Source organism: Podarcis gaigeae, assembly GCF_964106915.1.
Source record: "Podarcis gaigeae genome assembly, chromosome: 16".
NCBI lineage: Eukaryota > Metazoa > Chordata > Lepidosauria > Squamata > Lacertidae > Podarcis > Podarcis gaigeae.
This window is the reverse complement of record NC_139693.1, coordinates 17,687,707-17,712,992: the sequence shown is the minus strand read 5'-3', so window position 1 is coordinate 17,712,992 and position 25,286 is coordinate 17,687,707. Positions and strand designations below refer to the sequence as shown.

General features: G+C 45.3%; 1 long non-coding RNA gene across 1 annotated transcript in view; it reads left to right on the top strand.

Moving 5' to 3' along the window:
- Positions 1–15,046: 15,046 nt before the first annotated feature.
- LOC310834286 overlaps positions 15,047–25,286 on the top strand; it is a 57,213-nt gene continuing 46,973 nt past the window's right edge. Inside the window, exon 1 of the long non-coding RNA XR_014559144.1 lies at positions 15,047–15,101. This is a non-coding gene — a long non-coding RNA (uncharacterized lncRNA). The remainder of the gene's footprint in view (positions 15,102–25,286) is intronic.

The window sequence follows — 25,286 nt, the reverse complement described above, 5'->3', positions numbered from 1 at the left end:
CCTTCAGCTCTATTTACCTCTCAAGGGAGAAAAAGGTAAACACCTTCACCAGCTCATAACCAAAGGGGCTGTGAGTGAGGGTGGGGGCTCAGAGGTTTTGTGGGCACAGGGTGGCGGTAGACCTCAAGAGTGCCACTGCTCCCATGGGTGCTGTGTTGGTGACCCCTGATTTATAGTTCAAGACAGCAGATGCAGTGATTTTTTTTTTCCGTTACAGAATTGCTTTTTTTTTAAATCTGCATATTGTATATATTTGAGTTTCCACAGCCCAAAGTCTGGATTTTTCTTGGGGCAGGGGTCCCAATCCAATCCAGTTCTCTCCTGCCCCTGTTCATAACCTCTTTTCTGTTACAGAACAAGTCCCTTTGGCCTTCCTTCCTTTGCCCTTAAAGGTAATGGGACCCCTGACCATTAGGTCCAGTCGTGGCCGACTCTGAGGTTGCGGTGCTCATCTCGCTTTATTGGCCGAGGGAGCCGGAGTACAGCTTCCGGGTCATGTGGCCAGCATGACTAAACCGCTTCTGGCGAACCAGAGCAGCGCACGGAAACGCCGTTTACCTTCCCGCTGGAGTGGTACCTATTTATCTACTTGCACTTTGACGTGCTCTCAAACTGCTAGGTTGGCAGGAGCTGGGACCGAGCAACGGGAGCTCACCCTGTTGTGGGAATTCGAACCGCCGACCTTCTCATCAGCAAGTCCTAGGCTCTGTGGTTTAGACCACAGCGCCACCCGCGTCCCTCCCTTGCCCTTACATACTGACTATTGGACACCTAGCTCAGCATTCCCTACACTGACCGGCAGCGGCTCTCCAGGGTTTCAGATGGGGGAGATGCTGGAGGATGAATTGGGGCCCTTCCGAGTGCAAAGCAGGTGCTCCACTGCAACTCTTCCCCAAAAGGCATATGAACACAGGAAGTGGCGCTGCACTTCCTGCCCGTTGGTTTACTTAGCTCAATACAGTACTGTCTGCGCTGACGGAAAGCGACTCTCTGGGGCAGCTTTTTGAGCAGGGGGGAAAAAAGGCCTTTTAGACCTCATTTCGCTTATCTGTGACAATCCTCTTAACGTGTGTGTGTGTGTGTGTGTGCGCGCGCGCGCGTACATATAATGCGTATGTACATACATAATATTTCAACTCAATGCGCCACGCTTTTAAAAATATTTAGGAGAAAGGAAGGGAGGGTTCTTTTTTAAAAACGAAATGAAATGAAAAGTTGAAAGGCACGGAAGGAAGGGCGAAGGCGACGTGTAGGTGAAGAGAATGATACGGGAAAGTGTGGACAGAGGAAGAAACGACTAGAAAGCAAACGAAAAGGAGCAAATAATTTTGGAGAGAGAAGGTCATCCCTCGCCTCCTCCTTGCCAGGGCTAATATTTTTTAAAGGCTATTTCCCCCACCCCACCCCCTATGACAAAATGCAGACCAATCCTAAAACGATGTCCCCGGAAAGGGTGCATGGCCCTGGCAACGAAATTTCATGGGAATTTTGTGGGTGCTCGTGCACCCAGGGAGTTGGCAGCTATGCACCCGCCCATCCTCGGAGTCAAAGACACAGTCCCTGAACTCCGTGGGGCGGAGGGTGCGGTACCCGCCAGCGAAAGGGCGGACTAGGGCGGCGGGAGCGCCGAGGACGCCTCTTCCGGCCCTGCTGGGCTCTTGCGCGGGGCTTGGAGAAAGGCCAATCTCAAGGAGTGCCTTGCAAATTTAGCGTTGCGTTCAGACTCACGGGCGTCCACGGAGGAAATCGTCCCTCCCTGAACCCCAATCGGCAGCTCTCCAGTAAGAAATAAAATAATAATAAAAGAAAGTTTCTAGCATTTGTAGGACCTGAGCTACAAGGCTAAATGGACAGGCAGGATCCATCTCTTTTTTTAGTGAGAAACGAGCAAGCTCCCACATTTTCAGCGTTGGAAAAATCCTGCAGGACTTAAGCCAATGTCAAGTCCTACTCAGAGTGGGGGGAAATGGGCACGGCTAGCAGAAATCTAGTCCTTTTTGCTTTGAGTAGGCTGGATTCATTTGCTGCTCAATTTGTGCGTCTCAAGTCACACTTTGCTGCTCCTTCTAAATCTAAGACCTAACAAAAAAAGCAAAGGGGGTGATTTCTAGAGAACGGGAGACACTTTCCCTTTCTCAGAGTCTCCAGTCCCTCAAGAATTCGAAGGAGCCCTACTTCTGAGTAGTCATGTAGAGCAGGTTGCCCTGAGAAGCTATCCTTGGTCCTTGGCCCCCGCTCCTGTTGTGCATCTAGACATCCTAAGGCAAGTCTGTGTCCTCAGAATATTTTATACTCAGAGGGTCTTTCCCTGAACTCCTTGTAGGGTCGCGTTTGGACCACTACTTTAGCTGATAAATTAACCTGTCAACTTCGAAGAGCACAAAGACCCCCCAAAAACACAGGCAGATTTCTAATCACTTGGTTTTATTCCATTCATCAATTCCTCGGAACAGAGGCAGGCATCCTTCTGAGCCACACTCGGTCACACGTGGAGAGCAGACACACTTGGACAATGATCTGCGCTCCGGAAGATACTCTGATGTTGCAGGCTCGTTCCAGGGAAAGGTTTCTCACTTCCAATTGCTTGCAATGTTTTTCTGTTCTTGTTCGAAAATGACAACAACATATTTTACAACACCTTCCCCCAATGTTGTATAAATTGCATTTTTAATAGTGAGCGTATTTTGAAAACGGGTTCATCGCTACCTGTTTTTGTTAAGCTGTAGAAAAATACGTAAAAACAATCCTCGAAAGTGGCGATTTACGCGGTAGCACAATCCTATAGGCTTCATTCAGGAGTCAAATCCCACGGAGTCCAATGAGGCTTATTCCCCCTTAATCTTTCTTAGTAAAGCGTGCCCTGGGTAGGCTTACATGAGAGCAAATCCAATCCAATTCACTAGAACCGATTTACAAGGAAACATTTAGGAACCTTCTTGGATTAAAATTTTATGTTTGCTTTGTTTTTAAAACTATTTGTTTACAAATGTTTGAGATACTGGGCGTGCAGAGAGAGAAAGGTGTTTGGAACTTTCTCACGTTTTTTCACTTTTTAAAACCCCCTCTTCTTTCCTGTGCCTTTTCCGGCATGTCAATTCCCCGCCCCCAATACATAAACCCTCCCAAGGTGGCTTCTCAGATGCGTTTCTTCATATTATGTTAGCGTAGGTGGGTTGGCGCACCTTCCTCCCAAGTGCATGATCCAATCACCCTAAGCAAAATTCCCCTGTCCTTTTAATATTCCCTCCTTGTGATTTTGGCTGCGGCAGAAAAAAAAGTTTAAGAAAAATGAAAGTCGACAGAGCGCTGGGGTGGGCGGAGAGATTTCTCCATTTGGCTAGCTTAGATCGTCCTGATAGGGGTGCAAGTCATCAGATGACCATTTGATGAGCAAAGAGAGCAACGTACAACCCCCCTCCCGCTCATCTGTGTGTGTGCCCCCCCCACCCAGAGAGTCACCCACCACTCGCATAGGTAGAAAAAGACCCACCCCCTGGTATAAAGCTTATTCCCACTTATCCACGATATAATTTAATTTAAAACATTTGTGCTTGCCTTTTCCAGCTCAACAGGTCGCTCACGCGGCTAGCTGACGAAGGAGAATAAAGTAGCCATAATGGAATTCTAAATAATACTTTTTGGGTCTTTGCTTTCGAGGTTTCTGGTTTAGAAAGGCTTAAAAGTTGCTGCTGAGAGGACATGACATTCATTCATGCTGCGTCATCGGTGTGCCTTTGCTTTCTACAGAAGAAGCAAACCGCAGGTCCTGGCCCCAAGGCGCTTACAATCACAGTTTGACTGCTGTGGGGAGAGGGAGAGAAAGAAGAACCCGGAACAACGGAAGGCGCAGCGCGGGTGGGGAGTGTACCTGGGTAGGTAAAGGACAGGATGCCGCCAGAACGAAGTAGATCGTTTTAGAAAACCAGGCAGTGGTCTGTTTCAGTTGGAGAGGTTTACGCACAGGGTTATTATAGATCTCTCAATGAGATTTTTAAAAGTGATGCTTTGTAGACAGTGCCCCTCCCATCTGTGGAAACCCTACCATTATCCCTCAGTTTCCCTTATGACGGTGCAAAAGCAAATAGCAGATAGTAGCACCCTCCGAATCGCATCAGCTGCGCTATGTCTCCAAGCGCCTTCCTGAGAAGGAGTTCGTTCCACTGCGCACGAGAGGCTCACCTACCTCACAGGGTTGTTGTGAAGATAGAGTGGGGGAGAGGAGGACCGCGTGCAACGCCTTGAGCTCCTTGGAGGAAAAGGAGGGGTATAAATGTAAGAAATAAAATAAACAAACAAATAATAATTGATAGGTTTCAGCTGATGACGACGGGGAGGGAGGCGCCCGGATCACAACCACAGGCGCTTTACGCAGCCACGTCCAGAGCCCTTTTCAGCAGAGGAGCCCCAAGCCTCATGTGCTCCTACTTCCCAGGGAACATAGACAACTAACTACCTTACACCGAGACTATGGGACCATTGAATTCAGTATTGCCTACACTGGCTTGCAGCTGCCAGCGGTGCTTTCTCCGTGGTACTTTCAGAGAAGCGGAGCGGAGGTCTCAGCCACAGAGGGAGATTGAATTTGAACCTGCAGGCAAAGCAGACGTTGAGCCAAGGCCCTTTCCTTCCAAGACGAGGTGGGCTGTTTCGCCTGCTCCAGCAGGGCTCTTCTGGAGACGTAAACCCCATTCAATGCTTCAGCGTGAGAATGCGCGCGGGACTGGGGTGCTGGAGCTTGTACTTGGGTAATATTTTTGAAAATGCAAAAATGAAGATTATACAATGAATCTCTTCCCCCACCCACGACCGATTCAATTTCAAAGAGCCCCCAAGGTATAATAATAGGATCGTGCACCTAATATATAATAGAAAATAATTATCATGACGTCTCCCATCTTCCCTCTAACGACCTGGTGGGTGGCGTTATACCCGAGGGTCCTGCTCCCCCAATTTTTCGTCTCTTTTTGTCCACCTCTTCAAGAGTAAAGGAAACTTCTGGACAGCTGAAACCATGGCGACACCGCACGGCGCGCGGGGGGGGGGGAGAATCTTAATTTTAAGGTACAGAGCTGGTGGGATTCCTCCCCCATATAGATTGAGATGCGTTCATTGCCGAAGCGGTTCGCTTTGCAGACATCCTCACCCCCTTTGATGGTGTATCAGCGCGTAAAGAAGACGTGCGGGGCTGCGGGCCCTACATTGGGTCAAGGGCCACATTCCTTTTTTTGGCCATCTTGCCGGGGCCATATTCGAAAGAAAAATGCGTGTAAATTTTCCCTTTTGGTAGCTTCTACACTGGCGCCTCGCTCTAGCCTCCCTCCAGGCCAACAAAAGGCACGTTCCTGCCATGCAAATGCGCTCAAGGGAGAGCGCGAAGTAAGGCTGGTGGGTTTGACTGGGGAAGGAATGTCGCGAGGGCCAGACAAAGGGGTTGCGAGGGCCACATGAACTTCCCCGATTCTGGCTTAAAGATTAAGCCAAACGTGACCAGCCTTCCTGGAGAGCGTAGTTTTTGACGCGCCCAGTAACTAATGAAGTCGCATGAGCAAAGCATATACTGTACAGTGGTACCTCGGGTTAAGTACTTAGTTTGTTCCGGAGGTCCCTTCTTAACCTGAAACTGTTCTTAACCTGAAGCACCACTTTAGCTAATGGGGCCTCCTGCTGCCGCTGCGCCACCGGAGCACGATTTCTGTTCTCATCCTGAAGCAAAGTTCTTAACCTGAGGTACTATTTCTGGGTTAGTAGAGTCTGTAACCTGAAGCGTATGTAACCTAAAGCGTATGTAGCCTGAAGCGTATGTAACCTGAGGTACCACTGTACAAATTAATATAGAGCTTCTTTCTTTCTTTCTTTCTTTCTTTCTTTCTTTCTTTCTTTCTTTCTTTCTTTCTTTCTTTCTTTCTTTCTTTCTTCAAAGCTAGTGGGCTTAGGGATGCAGGGCGATCCCGTCCATTCATCCCTTCCATCATCAGGACATCAGGACAGAAAGGGAGAGAGAGATTTCAACTGCAATGGGGTAGGAATTCACGTTCGCCATGGGGCAGGGGTGCCAACTTGAATAGAATATTGGGGGGGGGGTAAGCCCCGCCCTGCATAATCGATCACAAGATGCAGTGCTCACACACCAATTGAATGGCAATACCCATCAACTGGGGTGGGGGCGGGGGGGCTGGTCCTCTCAGATATTTTATTGGGGAGGCTAAGGCCCCTCGGCCCCTAGGAGTTGGCTTCCATGCGATGTGGAATTGGGGGGGGGGAGTATTTAAAGACTACAGTATTTGGGGGCGAGGGTCTTTGAAGGAAACCAGAGGAATATGACACAGAAGTTGGATTAGGGCTCGGGACCAGATTTTAAGCGTCACCTGAGAAGAGGTGGGTTTCTCCGAAGAACCCCTTTGTATCCATCCTATGACAGAAGTAAATGAAACTGAGCCTATTAACTTGGCCTGAAGCAAACCTCCTCTCTCTCTCTCTCTCATCCATATTTGGGAAACTCTGGATCTTGTCTCAAGGCCGTGACGACTGAGAGAAGGGAAGGGGGCTTGGGCAACGCGATGTGCTCCCCGCCGCACCCCACAAGTTATTTACACCAGAGCGCCTTCTGTGCCTTGGCGCAAAGGTGGTATGCAAAGCGCGTTTGACAAATAGGTGGGTTAAACAACTTTCCCCCGCAGGGAGGGAGAGCGAGAATGCAACCCAGGCCAGATCATCACAACAATAAAGTTGCGGAAGCCGACTGCGCTGCTGCCCCGGTCGCGGGCTTTACTTTTTGTCTAAGCAGGAAAAAAAATTCAGGTTGCCTTGCGCTGGTTGATGCAAGGCGGTTTGCGTAACCGGATTTCGTCACAGCATGCTCCGAAGGCAATTTAATGGGACTTGCTCTAAATAAAATGTCCATTCACATCATTGTTGGTGCGGACCCAGCTTGGTACAATGTCAAGCGATTGTCACTAATTTCATTCGGCCCGGTATACCTGAAGGAGCGTCTCCACCCCCGTCGTTCAGCCCGGACAGTGAGGTTCCCTCACTGCGAGAAGTGAGGTTACAGGGAACCAGGCAGAGGGCCTTCTCGGTGGTGGCGCCCACCCTGTGGAAATGTCAAGGAAATAAATCAACTATCTGACCTTTAGAAGACATCTGAAGGCAGCCCTGTTTAGGGAAGTTTTTAATGTTTGATGTTTTGTTGTATTTTATTATTTTGTTGGAAGCCGCCCAGAGTGGCTGGGGAAACCTAGCCAGGTGGGCGGGGTAATTATTATTATTATTATTATTATTATTATTATTATTATTATTATTATTATTAATTATGAGTGGGATGGAGGAGAGAACAAGGCAGCTCTGCCTTTCCCTTTCAACTGGTATGGAGGGTGGAGGGGCTTTCTTTATTTTCGTTTCCACCCTCTAATAATTTTTAATGACTTCATATATATATATATATATATATATATGCAGGTTTTGGTGTCCTCGGGTGTCTTCCCGTGTAAAAGTTGGGGTGTCTAGGCGACGTTTCGACGAGGTCTCACTCGTCATCTTCAGGCTGGTGCTTTCGGCTTCTTGTTACGTCGCCTAGACACCCCAACTTTTACACGGGAAGACACCCGAGGACACCAAAACCTGCATTCCTGTACCCGTGAAAATCTACGAAAGCATATATATATATATATATATATGGCAGACCTAAGAAAATCCAGTTACAGGGACAGATTGCAGAATACCTAGTTTGGAATCGGACCAGATACATTGACTTAGAAGAGTGGTTCCCAGTTATGTGTGATGATTGAATCAGTGTAGCTCCTCTAAAGCAAGTTGTGGGGGCTGAGAATCTCGAGTCCCCATTAATAAAGGGAAGAAGAAGAAGGCGTGATGTGGGGGGGGGGGAGAGAGAACCACACTCCCCTGAGCGCTCAGACAGAGCAGACATGGTTGAAATTTGCCTCTTCAAGGGAACAATATGACGTCCACTGTTGAGCAACTACCATCGGAGCCGCCACCAGTAAGAGAAGCGAGATTTGTTTTCTTTGTTGCCTCTCTAAGGCTCCTGAACCGAACTTTGCCTCAGGTGGAGAATGTCCAATGTAATCTGGGATGACACGGGGACTCTCCTCCAAGTCCAAGACGGCAAATGTGTGTGGGGTGCGGGACAAGCCGTGAGCCCTTGGGATTTATTTGTGAAAGGGTTTGGCAGGACCAGAAAACTGAGAAACACGCGGTATGTTGTGAACCGCCCTGGGATTTTAGGATGAAAGGCGGTATACAAAGTTAATACATAATAATATCAATAACATCTATAGCTATCTCTTGGAACAACAACAGGACATATAGATACATCACACACTCCACGCCACCCCCTGCTGTCCTTGTTCCAGGAGATGGGGCTACTTTGTGGCTGCTACGACTGTTGTAGAAAAGAATTAGCAGGAAGGGAAAGAAAATTAAGATTAAACCGACAATAACGCAGTGTTTTTCACAATCAACATTTTCCTCTTCCAGATCGTCCTCCCTTTCACTTGACAGTCTTGGGCTAGAATAGAACAAAACGCCATCCTGCCTGCTAATTTTTGGGTTTAACCTAGGCATGTTGACTCGGGAGTAAGCCCGGCTACATCCCGTGCGTGTGACTCCATGGACGTGTGCCCGGCGTTATCGTTATCAGTAGTGGTAGCAGCATTTATTAATTTTGTGTACCGCCCTTTATCCGTAGATCTCAGGGCGGACCGCGCAGCCTTACAGTGCAGCCCTAGGCATGTCTACTCAGAAGTAAATCCGCGGGAGTTCGACGGGGCTTGCTCCTAGGGAAGCGAGCCGGCAAGCTTTCCCTTGTGGAAATAAAGTCTCCTTTAAGCCTCTCTGCGCAAACCAAGCCGCCAGGTTCAATAAATTTGAAACAAATGAAAAAATTCACTCTGTGGGGTCTAATCCTGAACACGCACACAGTCATCTAATAGTAAAAGTCCCGTTGCCTTGCATAAGATCCGGAAAGGATTCTGGGACACCCATGCCTCCAAAGGGTTAAATACTCGCAACCCCTCCATCATAGAGATCCACCCCCTGCTGCATACAAAATTGCTCTGTTTTAGTCAGTCTCTACACCTTTGGTTTGTTTTCATCCCTCTCTGACTTTTTGGTTTGACGTGTTAATTTCATCCTGTGCCAATTTCTGCTCCAAGATTCTAGTCCCTTGGGTTCTTCCGGACTCTCTCTCTCTCTCTCTCTCTCTCTCTCTGTGTGTGTGTGTGAGAGAGAGAGAGAGAGAATCTATCTTCGTACATGCTAAACCTTGACCATTGAAGAATTCCCACTAACCCCCACCCTTCCAGCTTTAGGAACAACCCCCCCCATCCTATCCCCCAATACAGGCGGCCATCCGCCACTGCAGGCAGAATGACCCAGGGATACCTGCACCATCTCCCAGCCGCTGCCGTGGCTCGCGGTTGCCACATTTTGCATACATGGTAATGAGAGTCTAATTGAGCGGCCGAGAGGATGTGCAGCTCGTTTTCTCACGGAGGTGTTCAAACCATCTCCAGCCGCCTTTGGCCCAAGATATCTCTGCTCCCCTGTATTATGCGCCAGGAGGACCTGACACCTTTTACACCTCCTCGAAAATACAGGTGCAAGACGCTTATTGGGGGGGGGGTGAGGGGACAGAAGATCTAGTGGTGGATCTGTAGCAGATTACCAAGGGCCGGATTCTCAGTTGTCTAATAAGCGCTACTCTCCCCCCGCAAAATCGGCTGCTGAAATGAAGAAATCTGGTGGGGAGAGGCAAAAGTGAATTTTTCGTGTGACAGGACTCGTGAGCTCCGTTCTGGTCCAGGAAAAAATAAAAATAAATTCCTGACCGAGGTTGAATATATGCTCAGAGGCGCCCTGGCCTTTAAGTCTATGCTGCGCTGTTTTGCATCTGGCTCCATTGAGAAGCGGGGAACTTGGTTTTTTTGGGACACGCATGCACAGAGAATAGATCTCCCAAGCTCGCCCCGGATGCCAGCTTCCTCCAAAGGCTTCTGCGGGGTCGTCCGCTTACACGTATCCTGCCAGAATAAACGGGGAGCCCCCTCCCCCCACGACATCATCTTCAAATCCGTCTCCGTTTATAAAATAAAAAAAGATTGCTTTCTCGTTAGAGGATCAAAGAGGCAGGGGAGAACCAGGAGGGAGAAATTAATCTGAATTAATTAAAAAAAAAAAAAGAAATATATTTTAAAGCTAGAGACCTGTCCCAGTGAAAATGACTCCTAAAAATCTCCACGCCAACCTTTCAGAGTCGTACAGGGGTAAGGAAGGGATCCTGGTCTTTTGGTAAGCTGTGGGAAAGGCCACAAGAATATGAGAAAAATATATTTAAAACAACAGCGGGAGAGGCAAAGCTGAATTTTGCTCTGTGTGTGTGTGCAGAAATAATATTCCGCTTATGCTATTTTAGTCATTCATTTGTTTTAAAGGGAGAAAAACTGGGAGGGTGTTTTTGCCTATTGCGTAAAATGGATGGCGTTTGTTGCCACACACAAACACACACACACACGCACACACACGAAATTATCTTTACCAATCGGGAGAAATGACAATAGATGTATAATCAGAATAATGAGCTCAGAGGCGGAGATGGGATGCTTGCGAATTTATTGTGGGGGGGGGAGAGGAAGAAGGAAGTGTGTGTGTGAGAGAGAGAGAGAAAGAGACAGAGAGAGGCAATCAGGAGGTGTCTAATTATAATTGCCCCCCTCTCTTAGATTCTTTTCTGCTAATGAGCATTTTCCTAGGGTGGGGGGGAAGGAGGAGGAGAGCAGGGCGACCCACGTGGTGGCGGCTGCCAACGCCGCGTTTAAATCAAGCCCTGTGGAGGAATTGAACAAAAGGTAGCGCGCCTTGGTTTGCTGGACACGTCTGAGGCCAGACAAGAAAGCCCAATTTATTGGGGTTGGTGAGAACATCATCGTCATCATAATTCTTTTTTTTTAAAAAAAATCATGCTCAAGGAAAGACTGGAGAGAGAAAATAAGGTGGGGGCACCAACATTTGTCTCCCCCAAATGATGGAGAGGTCCAGAGTCCGATGTGTGCCTCCGAACTAGTCACTGGCTGATGCTCCATCAATAAAACTTTGGGGTATTTTTTTGGGGGGGGGAGGGAATCCCCCATAACTTTAAACGCGGGCTCATTTTTAATATGGTGGTTTAACCCGCCCCGGGACCTTAGGGTGAATAGCGGGTAATTCATACAAATAACAATAACAGCAACGTACATTAAAACCAGCGTTTTTATAAATAAATTAGAAAAGCAATCTAAAATACAATTTTGATTTTAGTAATAATTCTTAGAGCAGGAGTGAAACGATGGGCTTTTTATCACGGACTGTTCCACCATATACATATATTGGGGGGGGGGGGAGAAATGAAGGGAGAACTCAATAGAACTGCCATGGCCCGAGGCAGTCTACCCCTGGGTCCCAGCTGCCGGGGATTCACGCCCTGCTTACGGGCTCCCCCGGAGACATCCGGTCTCCTGTCGAAATGTGGGAAGACTTTGCAATTGCGCTGTCCGTGGCCTGATGCGCCAGGCAGGCGGTGCCGCGTCCCTATGGGGAGCGTGTTTGGAGAGGGAGGCGCAGAGGATTCCAAGATCACGTGCAGAGTTTTCTCGGAAGCCAGCTTCAAGGACTGCAGTGGGATCTACTCTCGAGGAAGCCTGCAGAAGGTGGCAAGCTGGCTTGGAAAGAAGCCCCATGAAACTGAGAGCAGGGCTGACTTAAGAATAAGACGTTGACTAGGACCAAGCAGAACCTTTTGGCCTTAGAATACAAACCCCGCCCCGCCCCTCCACACACTCATGCACACACCCCAAACACACACTTCCTCCTCGCGAGTAAGTCCCATTGAGCCTAGTGGGAATGGCTTCTGAATACAACAAGCAGAAGACCTGGGCTCTGTGTTTGTATGTTTCTGTGTGTAATGTAAAAACAAGAGACAAAGATCAGGTTGACATGATTCTATGAACTGTTCGCAAAAATACTTAGTTTAATGGGACTTAATAGCAAGCAAAGTTGCAACCCTGCGCACAATTTCTGAAGCCTAGATCCTGTCGTTATCAGACCATCTTCCACAAAGTCCTACTCAGAGTAGACACTTTGCAACCAATGGCATCGTCTCTTGGTTTCGTGGAGTCTGCTCTGAATAGGACTTAGCTGGATTCTTACTTCAAGTAATTTTAAAAGCAAAACTCCTCGCCGAGGAGCGTGGAGGGGGCTTGGCGCTTGCAAGGCGGTGTGTGTGGTGTGTCGGAGATTGCTTGTTGTCCCCCAGAGTGTGTGTGATGCAAAAAAGTATTAGACTTTGGGAATTGGGGGCCGGGGGCTGTCTGATCTGTGGCTGACAATGAACTTGAGACAGCCTGCTCGCCCATTCTCAAGTTCAGCTCTTATTTTCGGTTCCCAGGCATTGTGAGGTTTAGGACGTGCCGGGGGTGGGGGGAAACGGGGAGGAGGGAATGAATTAATTGCCCATTTTCTACGGGCCGTTAGATTCTGCTGTTTTGTGGAGAAATCTGCCTTGGAAACCAGACTGCCTAAGAAAACGCACCATCTATTCTGTGAAGTTGATATTCTCCCCCCACACCAACACCACAAACACGCCAGAGAAGGAGGGGGCAGTGAAATCTCAGCTCATTGGCTCCTTGGAACAGGGGAGGGGGCAGAGATTTGCAACCCCCCAGGGGCATCTCTCCTCACCCCTCTCTTCCAGTCTAGACGCTCAGTCTTATGTGTTTTCCTAACGCCTCTATTCAGAGCGAGGCGTTGGAGATGATATTATGATGGAAATTTCGGTGTGTGCTACCCTCTCCCCAGCCCCAGTCTGGAAAACTCCACTTGGGAAGGAGAGAGAGGAGGGACAGAGGGACAATTGAGCCGCCACATTTCCACGGTCTTGGATCTGACCCAGACACATTCCTAGACTTAAAGAGCGGGGGAAGGGAGAGCTTTGCAAATACGTGTTTATTTTTATTTATTTATTTCATTTTAACTGCTCACACATCTCCTTTTCCATTAAAATGTTTCGCCTGTCTATCTAGCTATCTGTCTTCATCGCAAACAAGCTGCCTGACTCTCCTTCCTTGGAGGCGAATGACCACCTGTCAGGGATCCCTGAGCCGTGTGATTCCTGCATTGCAAGGGGTTGGGCTGGATGACCTTTGGGGTGTCCCATCCAACTCTACCTTTCTATGGTTCCATGTCCCAAAACAGCCCGTCAAGGGGAATGCAATGGAAAGATTTATGGTTCCTGGAAGAAGCCGTTTTGATGCTGGAAATGGCTCTAGAACAGCTTTTCTCATAAGAACATAACAACAGCCTGCTGGTTTAGGCCAATGGCTCACCTGGTTCAGCCTTCTGTTATCCAAGCAGTTAATCCCAGGCCAGTGGGAAACTCGCAAGAGGTCCCACTTGCCCTTCCTTTGGCTTCCAGCTTCAGGTAATCAGAACCTACACAGCCTCCATCCGCGGAGGCGGCAGAGGATAGAGATCATGGCCAGTAGTCCCTGACGTGCCCTCTCTTCCATGGACCTGTCCAATTCTCTTTTAAAGCCATCCCAGTTGGTTACTATCACTGCCTCCTGCGACAGCGAGTTCCACAGTTTATGCGCTGCGTGAAGGAGGGCTTCCTTTGACCTCTCCCGGCTCTTCTCTGATTTTCGAACCAGAAAATCCAGCGAAGTCCAAGGGTACTCAATTGCTCCGTTCAGGGTGAAGAAAAAATTGAAACTGGAGATGGCACCATTAACTGATGGGTACAGGGGTCCCTTTACCTTTACCTTACAGGAGTAAACCCAGTACTTTCTGGGAATAAGCCTTCCATGAAGTCAGTAGGGCTTAAACTCTGGGTGAAAAGGGGTGGAGGGGTTAGGAACTCTGCTTACTCTCTGGCGCCTCTAGAGTAAAGGAAGCAGGATCTCTAAAGCAGGATGCAATGGCCTATGTATGTATCTTTGTGTGTATGTATGTATGTATGTATGTGTATATTGATGGATGGATGGATTGAATTTGTATACCGCCTTTCACCCGAAGATCCCAGGGCGGTTCACAACAGAAAAATACAAAATGAGAATACAAAATACATAAGATCTGAAGTCGGTCAAGATTAATAAACATTTGTTTATTAAGCACTTCAGATAAGCACTTCAGACTGCACGATTTAAATCGGAGAGATTTTGGGGGAAGGGCTTAACCGCTGTGCTATACCTGCAAAAATGCTTCCACTGGCTTACTGGATCGGTTATCTATTTGAAATACAGTACTATAGATCTCCCCTGCCTTTACACCAAATGATCCCCAAGTCGGTGAGATGGGGGTCAGACCTCCTAAGTATGGACATTCCTCAGGCAGAGACTGGTTTCATGAGCTTATGTACTACATTCTAATCAAGAATGTACGTTTTCTTGGAAGCAGATAAGATACACGCACACGAAGACGCCGATTTAACGAGACTTACTCTCAGGTCAATGTCCCTAGGATGGCAAGTTTCCTGCTGGCGATCCTATATGCAGACTAACTTGGGAATGAGGCCCATTAGGCGCACAGAAAGACTTGCACCTTAGGAAACGTGCACAGGATTGGGCTGTTCAGAGAAAAAACGCCACATGAGCTGAGGACATTCTAATAAATAACAACAGCAATAAATCATATCATATGATCATCATCTGCGACGTGTGTGTGCATAAATTCATCTGTAAGAGTCTTTCTCGTACGCGCAAAAAGATCAAGGTATCTCTAGTTTCCTTCCCTCCACCCACCCAGTCTAGGCATGCAGAGAGAGAAAAGGGGGGACAATGAGCTAAAGGAGGCCCTTGTGTTTGTGTGTTGGGGGGGGGGTGAGGTCTGAAGCCTCCTGAATAGACGCTCCTCCGCGACGTCATCCCGCCTGCCCCCACCATCCCTCCACAAGAGCGAAGGGAACGGGAAGAAAACGCTCATTCCAAGGTCCGCCTGGCAGGCTGCGAAATCCCCTCCCGGGGAAAGGCAGCCTCTTCTTCTTCTCCTTCTTCCTCCTTCTCTCCCCCTCCCCACCTCCACCCCACACACCCGGCTCGCTGCAAGCCCAGGAAAGGGTAAGGAGAACTCTCGTCACCTTCGCGATCCGCAGGGCGAGGCTCGGAGGTGGGTGGAAGGCGCTCGGATCCTGAAGCGCCTAGCAAGGCAGAGGCTCGCTCGCTCCTCTTCCCCCTCTTGCTGCAGAGATGGAGCGGCTGCTCACTGCCCTCCGAGGCCGGAGGGGCTTTCTCTCGGAGCTGAGCGACCCCTCGGCTGCGGCAGCTCGCCGTGGAATTATTTAACCCCCGTAAAAATCAGGGTAGGATTTGGGTTTATTGATTTATATTTTAAGGAGAGGAGGACTTGAAAGGCAAAATGGAGTGGCTCCTTTTTGCAGTCAGAATGAGATTCCTCCTCCTCTACCTCTTCACCGCCTTCTTTTTGAAAGCAGGTAGAGCTGGGCAGGTATAGAGTTGGTAACACCCACCCACTTCCTTTCTGGATTATTGGTCCTGGCCCCAGAAGCATATCTGAAGTTTTTGAAGAGTGGGTGGGTGGGATCTTTTTGCCTTGTTCAGAAGCAAGCAAGGCCTTTGCAGATTTCAGAAACTAGGTGGGTTTGGGTGCTGTCCAATTAAATTTCTCCTCTGGGTATGTGTTTTAAACCCCTCTTTCCTTTAAAATGTGGGGTCCAGGGCGACTTGGAAGTGCAATTTAAAATGTTTGGATAAATCAATCTTTTAAATCTCCCTCATATATTACTTTGCCAGAGGCGAGGGACCTCACCTTTTCCATTTTTGGCAGTGTGCTTGGACTACCCCCTTGCCCCCCCAAACAACAACAACACCCCAAACCCTTGAGATATTTAAAAACGATTCCCCCCTACTCAACGTCTTCTTTCTGTTTGGGTATAGTGGGATTTATTTCTGAGTAAATGTGTCTAGGATCAGGTTCCCAGTTTATTTCAAATACACTAAATTTTCAGCCTGGTGGCATTGATACTGAAAGAGCGAAATCAGGAGATAGGGAGGGACCCCCATCCTGCAGCCTCATTGATATCTGTATGATGTTGTGGGCAGAGTGAGGTGTTGGTCAGGTGGATTGGAGTTCATATTTGTGGTCTACCAGGGCTGCAGTTGGACCACTCACTCTTTTTGGCCAGATACAGGAATGTGGTCAGCATCAAATGGGGAGACCCAAGGATACCCCCACAAGCACCTTAGAAGGATTGTAATTCATTGATAAATACAAGCAACCAAAAGGGTTTATTTTTTGGGGGGTGGGGCAGCAGCAATTAATTCTCTCCAATTCAAACTAATAGGATATAACAGTGCTCAGTTGGGGCTGTGACCCTCACATTTGGGAATAAACCACATTCATTTTGATAGGATTTACTTCTATGCAAATATGTGTAGGATCAGGTTGAAAACCTTTCCCAGGTCTCCAGTTTCTGTTTTATTTTCATTTTGACTTCACCCACCAGCAGCACAATCCTATATGCCTTGTCTACTCATTTGAGATTTTCTCCCAGGTAAGTCTCTCAGATGCAGCCTTCAGCTCATGCACTTGGAAGTAAGCCCCATTTAATTCAATGGGATTTACTTCCAATTGGACCTGCATCTGAGAAATGCTATAAGGCTGCAGCCCTGAGCGCAGCTACAAAGGAGTATGTCTTTAAGAACTCGCTTGGAAGTATTTCAGAGTAGATGTGCTTAGAAAACTGCATTTGCATATTCCCTGTTTGTTTGGGAATAAGCACTTCCGATCACAGTGGGGTTTACCTGTGAGTAAACATGCACAGGATTGAGCTGGGAAAGGGATTAAATGGGCATTATTCTTGAGGAATGGGCGTGTGGAGAGAGCATTGTTCAGTAGCAGAGAAAGGGCTTTCCATGTGGAGGGTCTTCAGATCAACCCCAGACATCACCAGTTAAAAAGATGTCAGGTAGCAGATGGTGGGAGAGGGGACTCCGAGAAGACTGGGCTGGCAGGAGAAAGATATCTGGTCTGGCATAAAAAGAGCTTCTTGGGCACCTAAATATCTTAAGTAGGATTAGGAAAACCTGCCCATTTCACTTTCATCTCATTCTTCCAATCTGCAATTAACTTCCACACATTTCCATAACAGTTTAGGATTTTTAAAGAGAAAACTCACATTTTTTTTCTAATATGCACCTTTTTTGCAAAGCAATTTTGACCACCATAATGCATTTTGCATGTTATTTTCTCCAATATATTTGCATCTTAATGCACACTTCCTTCTAGTATATGCAATTCTGTACATGTTACTTGGCAGGAGAACTGCATGGCAAAATTCAGAAAAGTGCAAATTTCAAAAGATAGTTATTGTTTCAGAAAGTGTGAACTGGCATAGGTTTGCCTTTAAATATGGTATCTTGCATCCCCCTTAACTGCAAGATACCAAATTGTAAAAGAAGTACTTTACTTATATCTTGGAATAACCCTCACTGAACACTGTGGGATGTTTGTAAGTAAAGATAGGCAGGGTTGCACAAGTCTAATTTATCAGCTTCTGCAGCCGCAGGGCTCGGACCTTTACACTGGGAGATGAGACACCCTCTTGGATTCATTGGGCTTGAGTAAACATGCATATTTGATCCCAGAATTAAAGATCAGACTGTGAACATTGTGGTTTAATTTTTTTAGATAATTTCAGTTTCCATTCCTAAAAGAAAGGAAAATCCTTAAATAGTTTACAGCATATGATTCGAACATTACAAATGCAACATTCAGGAATATCTGAATACACAAAAATCAGTTACAAAAATGCTCTTTAAATCTCTTGAATTGACCAATTGTATCAATGGGGGCAGTGGAAACAATTGCTAATTACTAGAAAAGAAAGAGAAATAAAAGATTACAGATATTAGAAGGCTACATATGTTTTCTGGAAGGTAAAACCATCCCATTTTTTTCGGCGGCTCCTAAAGTAGTCCCTAATGTGGCGCGATCTGGATTTCCACCCAATGGGTGCTCATTACATAGAGGCCTCCTCAAAAATGCATTTATTTTATTTCGTTTCATTCACAGCATTTGTGAGCCACTCCATGATGTAAATAATTATTTAAAAACAATTATTTAGGTGCAGAATAAGACATTACTCATTTAGCCAATGGATCTAATTTAAAATAAAAAAGATTACACCGTGTGTGTGAGGGGGTGAGAGAGAGAATGTTTGGATGCGAATGCAGCAGACAAAATGGCTATGAGGCAGCCCATCTGAAGTCCTGGCCTGAGGTAAAAGCCTTGGCTTTTTCCCCCCTCACAAAATGGACATTTCCAGTTGTCCTGGATGCTTCCCTCACGCTGAATGGGGGACTGGATTGCAGCGGGCATCAACTCTGCCCACACAGCCAACCTAACGACGTTCTGGGCGAAATAGTTTCACAGGGCTCAGAAGACATATAAATAGAAAAAATGGTTGCGAGTCTGCCTTAGGGATGATGTTTGTGTGTGTGTGAATCATGGCAGAACAGTCTGTATAAGCAGAAGATGCCTGGTTCATTAGGTGGGGGGGTTTCCCTGTTTTACTTTTAAATCTTAAAGGTAAACATCAAGTGCATGTTGGTTATTTCGGTGCTTTTGCAAACATTGGATGGTGTATGTGCTGAGAGGAGTGGGAGGGAAAATGCTTAGTGATCAGTTGGCTGGCTTTTCCTTCCATGTTTTTCTGCTGCTGTCCTCAAATAGACTTGTTGGTGTTTCTAGCCCCCCCCCCCCCCATTGAAGTTGAACATTCAGGAAAAGGGACCTGGAATATCCCTATGAAGGCCGGACCCTGTATGGCTTTAGCTGCCAGATTCAGGCTTTCATTTTCCCATTCCCCCAACTCTGATGACAGTGACTCAGGGGCTCTTTTTCTATAACACAAAAAACAATATACACAATGACTCTCATAAATACTTTCTCTCTCTCTCTCTCTCTCTCTCTAATAATAGACTACAGTAGAAATCAGCTTACTGGTGTCTTGCGGCACCTTCAGACTTTTAAATTTATTGTGGCTTCAGCTTTCTCAAACTACAGTCCCACTGGGCTTAAAAGCCAACGCCGTAATAAATCAGTCTGTTTTGTTTTCTGCACAAGACAGGCAATGCAATCCTGCGCATGATTATTCCAAAAGTAAACACTGCTGTGGAATTGGTCTGAATGATACTGGGCCTACCTTACCAGATTGTTGCCCAGGTTGCCGAAACAAATGTCTGGGATGGAAAATGGTTTGAACATTCGGTAGGGGGAGGATGGTAAACACACACACACACACACACACACACACACACACACACACACTCAATGCTAATGTGGTAATTTATCTGATAGTATAGAACTATCTGTCTGCTATTTGCTAGCAAACTCTTGTCTGGTGCCAATTGCAATAACCTACCCTTATCATAGCTACAGCTTAATTTTTGATGAATGGTTTATAACAGAAATATGCCAGCAAATCTGGTCTGCACATGTGTTACATAAAAATATTGTATATGCAGAGAAAGAGAATATGCAGGCAATTGTGATGTAAATGTTTATGCTATCTAAAAATATGTGTGCATTAAGAGTGTGCATTTAATAGTGTATTGTTAAAATAAGAAAATAAGTGTATACTGTATTACATTTACAGCACAGCCCTATACATGATTACTCAGAACTAAGTCTCATTGTTTAGAATGAAATTAACAGCTATGTTTGTATAAAACTGCAGGCTAAGAGGCAAGAGGGTCATGATTTCTAATGGAAATAATTTATCGATTGCTTAAAAATAAAAATAAAAAAGGTAAACAGAATAAAATGAATCATGCTCCCCCTTCAAAACTAATTTATTTTGAAGGTGATTTTTTTAAAAGAATAAAATCTATTGCCACACTATGGCATTTTTTAAAAAAAAATGGCTTCCTGATCAGTTTGTCTTTCACCTGGATTGATTATGGATTCTTTAAGATGGTAAAAGAAAGGCAGGGAAGAGAGGAAATTAAAAACCCAACAGGATGGCCTGTTTAAAATCAACTCACTGCTGCCTTGATCTCTGACTTTGACTCCAGTGAAATAATGGACAATAATTTTACTGTTTGGGAGGAAGTCACATGATCATGGGGTAGGGATGTAGGATTTTCACAGGTGACTATAATAACTGTGATTGGATGTAGAGGAGTATGTGTTTGCAAATAATTTGAAACCATGACTGCAATCCATTTTTAACGTTGAGTGACGGCTTGCTGAGTGACATGGTGATGGGGGTGGGGGGCCTCCAGTTTGAGAAATGCAAGGCTATAACTTGGTTTTCCTTTGCCCAGAATTGGTTAAGTAGTTCTTTTGATTCCGCCTTCTGTAGGCCTACATGGCATTTATACATATTGTGTATCATGTGTGTGTCAGCATACCTACATTTGCTTCATATAGGGAGATATGCAGGTGGCAATGGTGCTTAAGGCGATCCCTTTCTCAGCTCTGACTGGCCTGCCTTCTTGACATACCCATTCAGGTCCTGGCGACCTCCAGGTCTGATTCCTGCAAGGCGCTCTTTGAAAAGCAGCTGGAAACTCTTACTAATGCAAAATGCTGCAGCCGAGATGCTGATGGGCGTGAGGCATTTTGATGAATGCAAAGCAGAGTTAAGGCGGCCTGCAATGAAATGCAGATCCATAACATATAAAGGCACTTGAAATAAAATTTTATAAAAACAGTCTCGTAGCCAAATGGCCAGTGGACTTTCAAGATACCATATTATCAAACAGGTGTATGTGTGGACATTGGGGGAAGTGAATTCCATAAAGCTGATGTCTTCTGAAGCCCATGTCTGAGCCAGACATGTTTTGACCATGGAAGCTTCTTCAGTAGCTGATAGACATCAGTCTAAGCATGAACCCAGAGGGCAAGGTCATACTTAATAATGCAATGAAAAATCCTTTATGGACTGGAAAATATAGACCCAAAAGTCTGCACAAATGCAGCACCCAAAGAATTTTCTTTGAACAATGACTTTCATCACAGAGACAAGTTGCTCCTCTACCTTCTTGAATCCCCCCCCCATTATAAATGTGTGTGCACAAACACACACCTGCTTGACAATGTCATTGATGAGGATGTGAGCTTGCCTTTATTTCATTTCAAGTTGCTTGATTTGCTATAGATTTGTGTTTTATTTACAGGCTGTTGTGGTTTTGTTTAGCATCTAGTAGGACTCATCGGGGGACACATTCTCTTCTTTGTTTTTGCGGGGTTTTTCAGTCCCTTCACACCAGTCTTGGGTGATCTGTGCTGGTTTCCAGGCATGATGTGAATGGCATAACCTTTGAAATCGTAAATGACCTTGGTACCTTAAGAACCACTTTCTTCCATAAGTGTTTGCCAGTGAGCTCCAGGGGTCATCTGAGGCCTGCTCCAGATCCTACAATACCTAGAAGGCACACTTTAGCAGTGACCAAGGCTGGTGACCCTTTACTTTAGGCTGGGATGGGCACCCATCCTGCGGCATTCTTTGCCTTCCAAGCTGCATCATATTGTTTTAGAGGGGCATTAAAACAGGCCTTTGGCTTTGTGGTGATTTTGCTGGCTGCTTTGGAACTGCTGTTGATTGGGCTATGCAAATTTTTTCATTTATGATTTGATTTGAAACCGTGGACTGATCTGACTCTTGTTATGATTTTAATATGTTAGCTGCTTCCAAGTTTCTTTTGAATATTTGGGGTGGGGGTGGGAGAAATTGACTTGACTTGTCATTTATTTCAAATGGGAAGTAGGACAGAATAGGACTGCATTGCAGAATATATTGTATATTATTGTTAACCAATCAAAGAATGTTTGGGTCGCAATTCATTTTCTCCAAGTCACATTTTGTTCAGTTGGAACCTACTCCCAAGGAAGTGCACATAGAACTGCACAGTTAATTGTTTAACTACCTGCCTTTTAACTGATTCATTAAATTTAAATAAACGTCCATTTTACCAAAACTTCACTTTGAAGCATTAGGAGTGAAAGGACTTGTCAATTTCAGGTTCTCATTCCTCCCCCCCCATCTTAAATTCAGTTCTCCACATTTCTGTAGCAATCTGCATATTCTATTTATCTATCTATCTATCTATCTATCTGGGGGAAAAAACAGCATTTTACTCAGAATTTCTCCAAATAAGCAAATTTTTGCAGTTTTGGTGTACCTATTTTTGCAAGTAATTTTCTTAATGTAATGCAGTTTTGTAGGTTATTTTAATTAATGTATATTTTTAATGCATACTTTCCCCAAGCATATGCATTTTTTTTGTAAATCATGGCTGGTTGGAGAACTGCACCACAAGATTTGATAAATGTGGAAATTTCAGTGGATGGCTGTATTTTGGTTCTTCACAAAAGTGTGAATTTAGTAGATCCACCTTTAAATGCAGACTGAATCAAATTTCTCCTCCATCCCTATGAAGCGCTGTGGGTGCACACACACACACACACACACACACACACACACACACACCTGCACCCTCATAAAAAATCAGCCTGAATTAATATTTTCCCCTTTTCAGTTTCCTTTGTGGTAACACAGAGTGGAATCCAAGCCACCTCAGCTCCAACACCTGAAATTTACTTATTGAAACTGGGTCCCCTCAGTCAACAAAAGTTCTAGTTGTTTCATCTGCTGATTTTTAAAGGTTGAAATGTGTTGCATGCATTTAATGAAAATCTTAGACTGGAAAGTCCCTCAGAGTCTCCCAAACCAGTCCTTCTTTTCCCCTCCTTTAAGGCAGGGCTATCCAACCCCTGCCTTAGTGAGAAAGGCAGGACTCCTAGTGCTAAATTTATATTATGCATCAAAGGGCAGCATAAACGCACATAAACCAGGGAAAGGAAATAATCTAGCTTGTTAACAGAGGATCTGGGTGTATCAGGCCAGGTCTAGCCTGTAGACTTAAGGAAGCTTGGATATCTCACTTAGTAGAACAGAGACTCCTAATCTCAGGGTTGTGTCTTTGAGCCCCACACAGAGCAAAAGAATCCTACATTGCAAGGGGTTGGACTAGACACCCTTGTGGTCCTTTCCAATTCTATGATTCTAAGATACTTAAAGATGCAAATGGACTGAGAAAGAGAGGAATGCTGTTTTGGAGTTCATTTAGGGCTGCCTGCCTTTTTTGTAGCTGTTCCCTAAATGCCGAGAACTGCAATTTCACCTAAATTTACCAAGGGAAAGATTTCTCCTGTACGGAGATAAAAATGATTCTCAGTGGAGGCTTATGATGGAACAGGTGCATGTTTGTCTCAGCGTCATGTAATCTCTTCCCCATCTGCACATCTTTAATATGGATTTACCCTTTCTGGGGTAGGCATCCTGGCCCATTCCACCTGTTGTTAGACTACAACTCCCATCAACCCCAAACAGCATGGCCAGTGGGCAGGGGGTGATGGGAGACGTAGTCCAACACCTGCCTAACCCCACCTGATCATACCTGCCTCCCCCCCCCAATCCTTTCGGAGTAAGCTTTCTTTACTGGTTTCCCTTCACAAATTTTAACAGATCTTCTCAGTTACTCAACTGAGTCCTGTAAGCCACCAGCGAGACTTGTATTTATGTATTTATGGGTGGATAGAATACTATTATTATTATTATTATTGTTATTATTATTATTATTATTATTATTATTATTATTAATAATAATAATAATAATATTCCATTTATGAATAGCTTCCCACAAGGCATCTCACAGCAATCTCATGGCATATGTGAAACAGTTCCATACATAAAAACAGTTAAAAACAATTGCATATGAATATATATATATATATATATATATATATATATATATAATTATAAATATAAAACTCATTTTAAAAAACAACTATAGAAATAAAAACATTTTTGGGGGAAAGACATATGTTAAACCAATTCAGATCCAGGAGAGATAGAAACTGGAATGAAGAGAAAGTACTTTTCTTCATGAAAACAGGATAGAACCCAATAGCACATTTAATAAAAAATCAATTCACGAAGAGTTGAATGAGGCTTTACCCCATGTTATGTTATGTTCGGAGTCCCAACAGCATCTATGGATTTTTTTTAAAAAAAGCTACAATAAACATATTTGGAGTTGAGGTGTCCATAGGCCGAACTACCGACCTCACAGACTGATTTTTTTTTAGGATTGGTTTTCACAAGGGCTGGGTGGGATCCATTTCATTCAGTGAGCGTGGCCTTTGAGTGAGTCATGACCGCATGAAGACAACAGAGTTTTGGCTGCATGACATTCATGAAAGATAGGTTTTATGATCTTTGTGATTCTGCAACTAGTTTTTTCTGTGTTAAAATTAAAAATGAAACAAAGCATTTTGATGGCATGAAAACAGCTTTTGTGGTAAAGAGCAGGGCAGACAGAGAATGCATGGACTTATTTTATTCCGCGGTTACTGAATATCAGTCAAAGCTACTCTCTCAACCCCTTTTGACCAATGAGATGTCTTCCACCTTTCCACAGACCCTCCAAGTGTCCCTATTTTCTAGCAATGCCGCTGAATTAGAGAAGCCGTCCTGGTTTCTGGTTTGATCCCAGAATGTCCCACCTTTCTTTAGGATGTTCCTATTTTTATTGGAGAAATGTTGTGGGGTATGGAGTTATCCATCCCCCAAGCCATCTGAAGGCAATCCTTTATAGGGAAGGTTTTTTAAAAAAAGTTTAATGTTTTTATATATGTTGGAAGCTGCCCAGAGTGGTTGTGGCAACCCAGCAAGATGTGTGGGGTATAAATAGTAAAATTATTATTATGGAATGGAAGAAATGTTGGAGGGTATGCAATCACAATTTCAGGTTATTCACAATTATACTTGAAAGTGACAGGGAAATGTACCTGAAAGTGTGGGATAAACTTCCTTGAGGCAACGTCATCTAACCACCCCGCAAACCAGTCAGAATTAAAGCTCAGCAAACAACTGACATTGTCCAACAGCCCAGCAAACTTGGTACAGAGAACTCAGCCTGAACGTTCAATACGCAGGTCATCTGGAATGACCACAGGCAATTTCATTTATTCCAGTTTGACTGGCATGTGGAGAAACCTCCCACCTCTTTGTGATGTTGGCGCACGGTAGCGTTGAACTGCTTAGGTAGGATTAAAGCAAAGCATCTATGCACCGCAGCAAATTTGTGCAGCACAGATTCTGAAGAACTGGAGCAATGGAAAAGGTTTTAGCAGGTGTGCAATAATAGCGTATAGAATGTATACCAGCTAATATGTAGCTGGCGATCCAGCCGAAGTCCAGCACTTGGGGATTC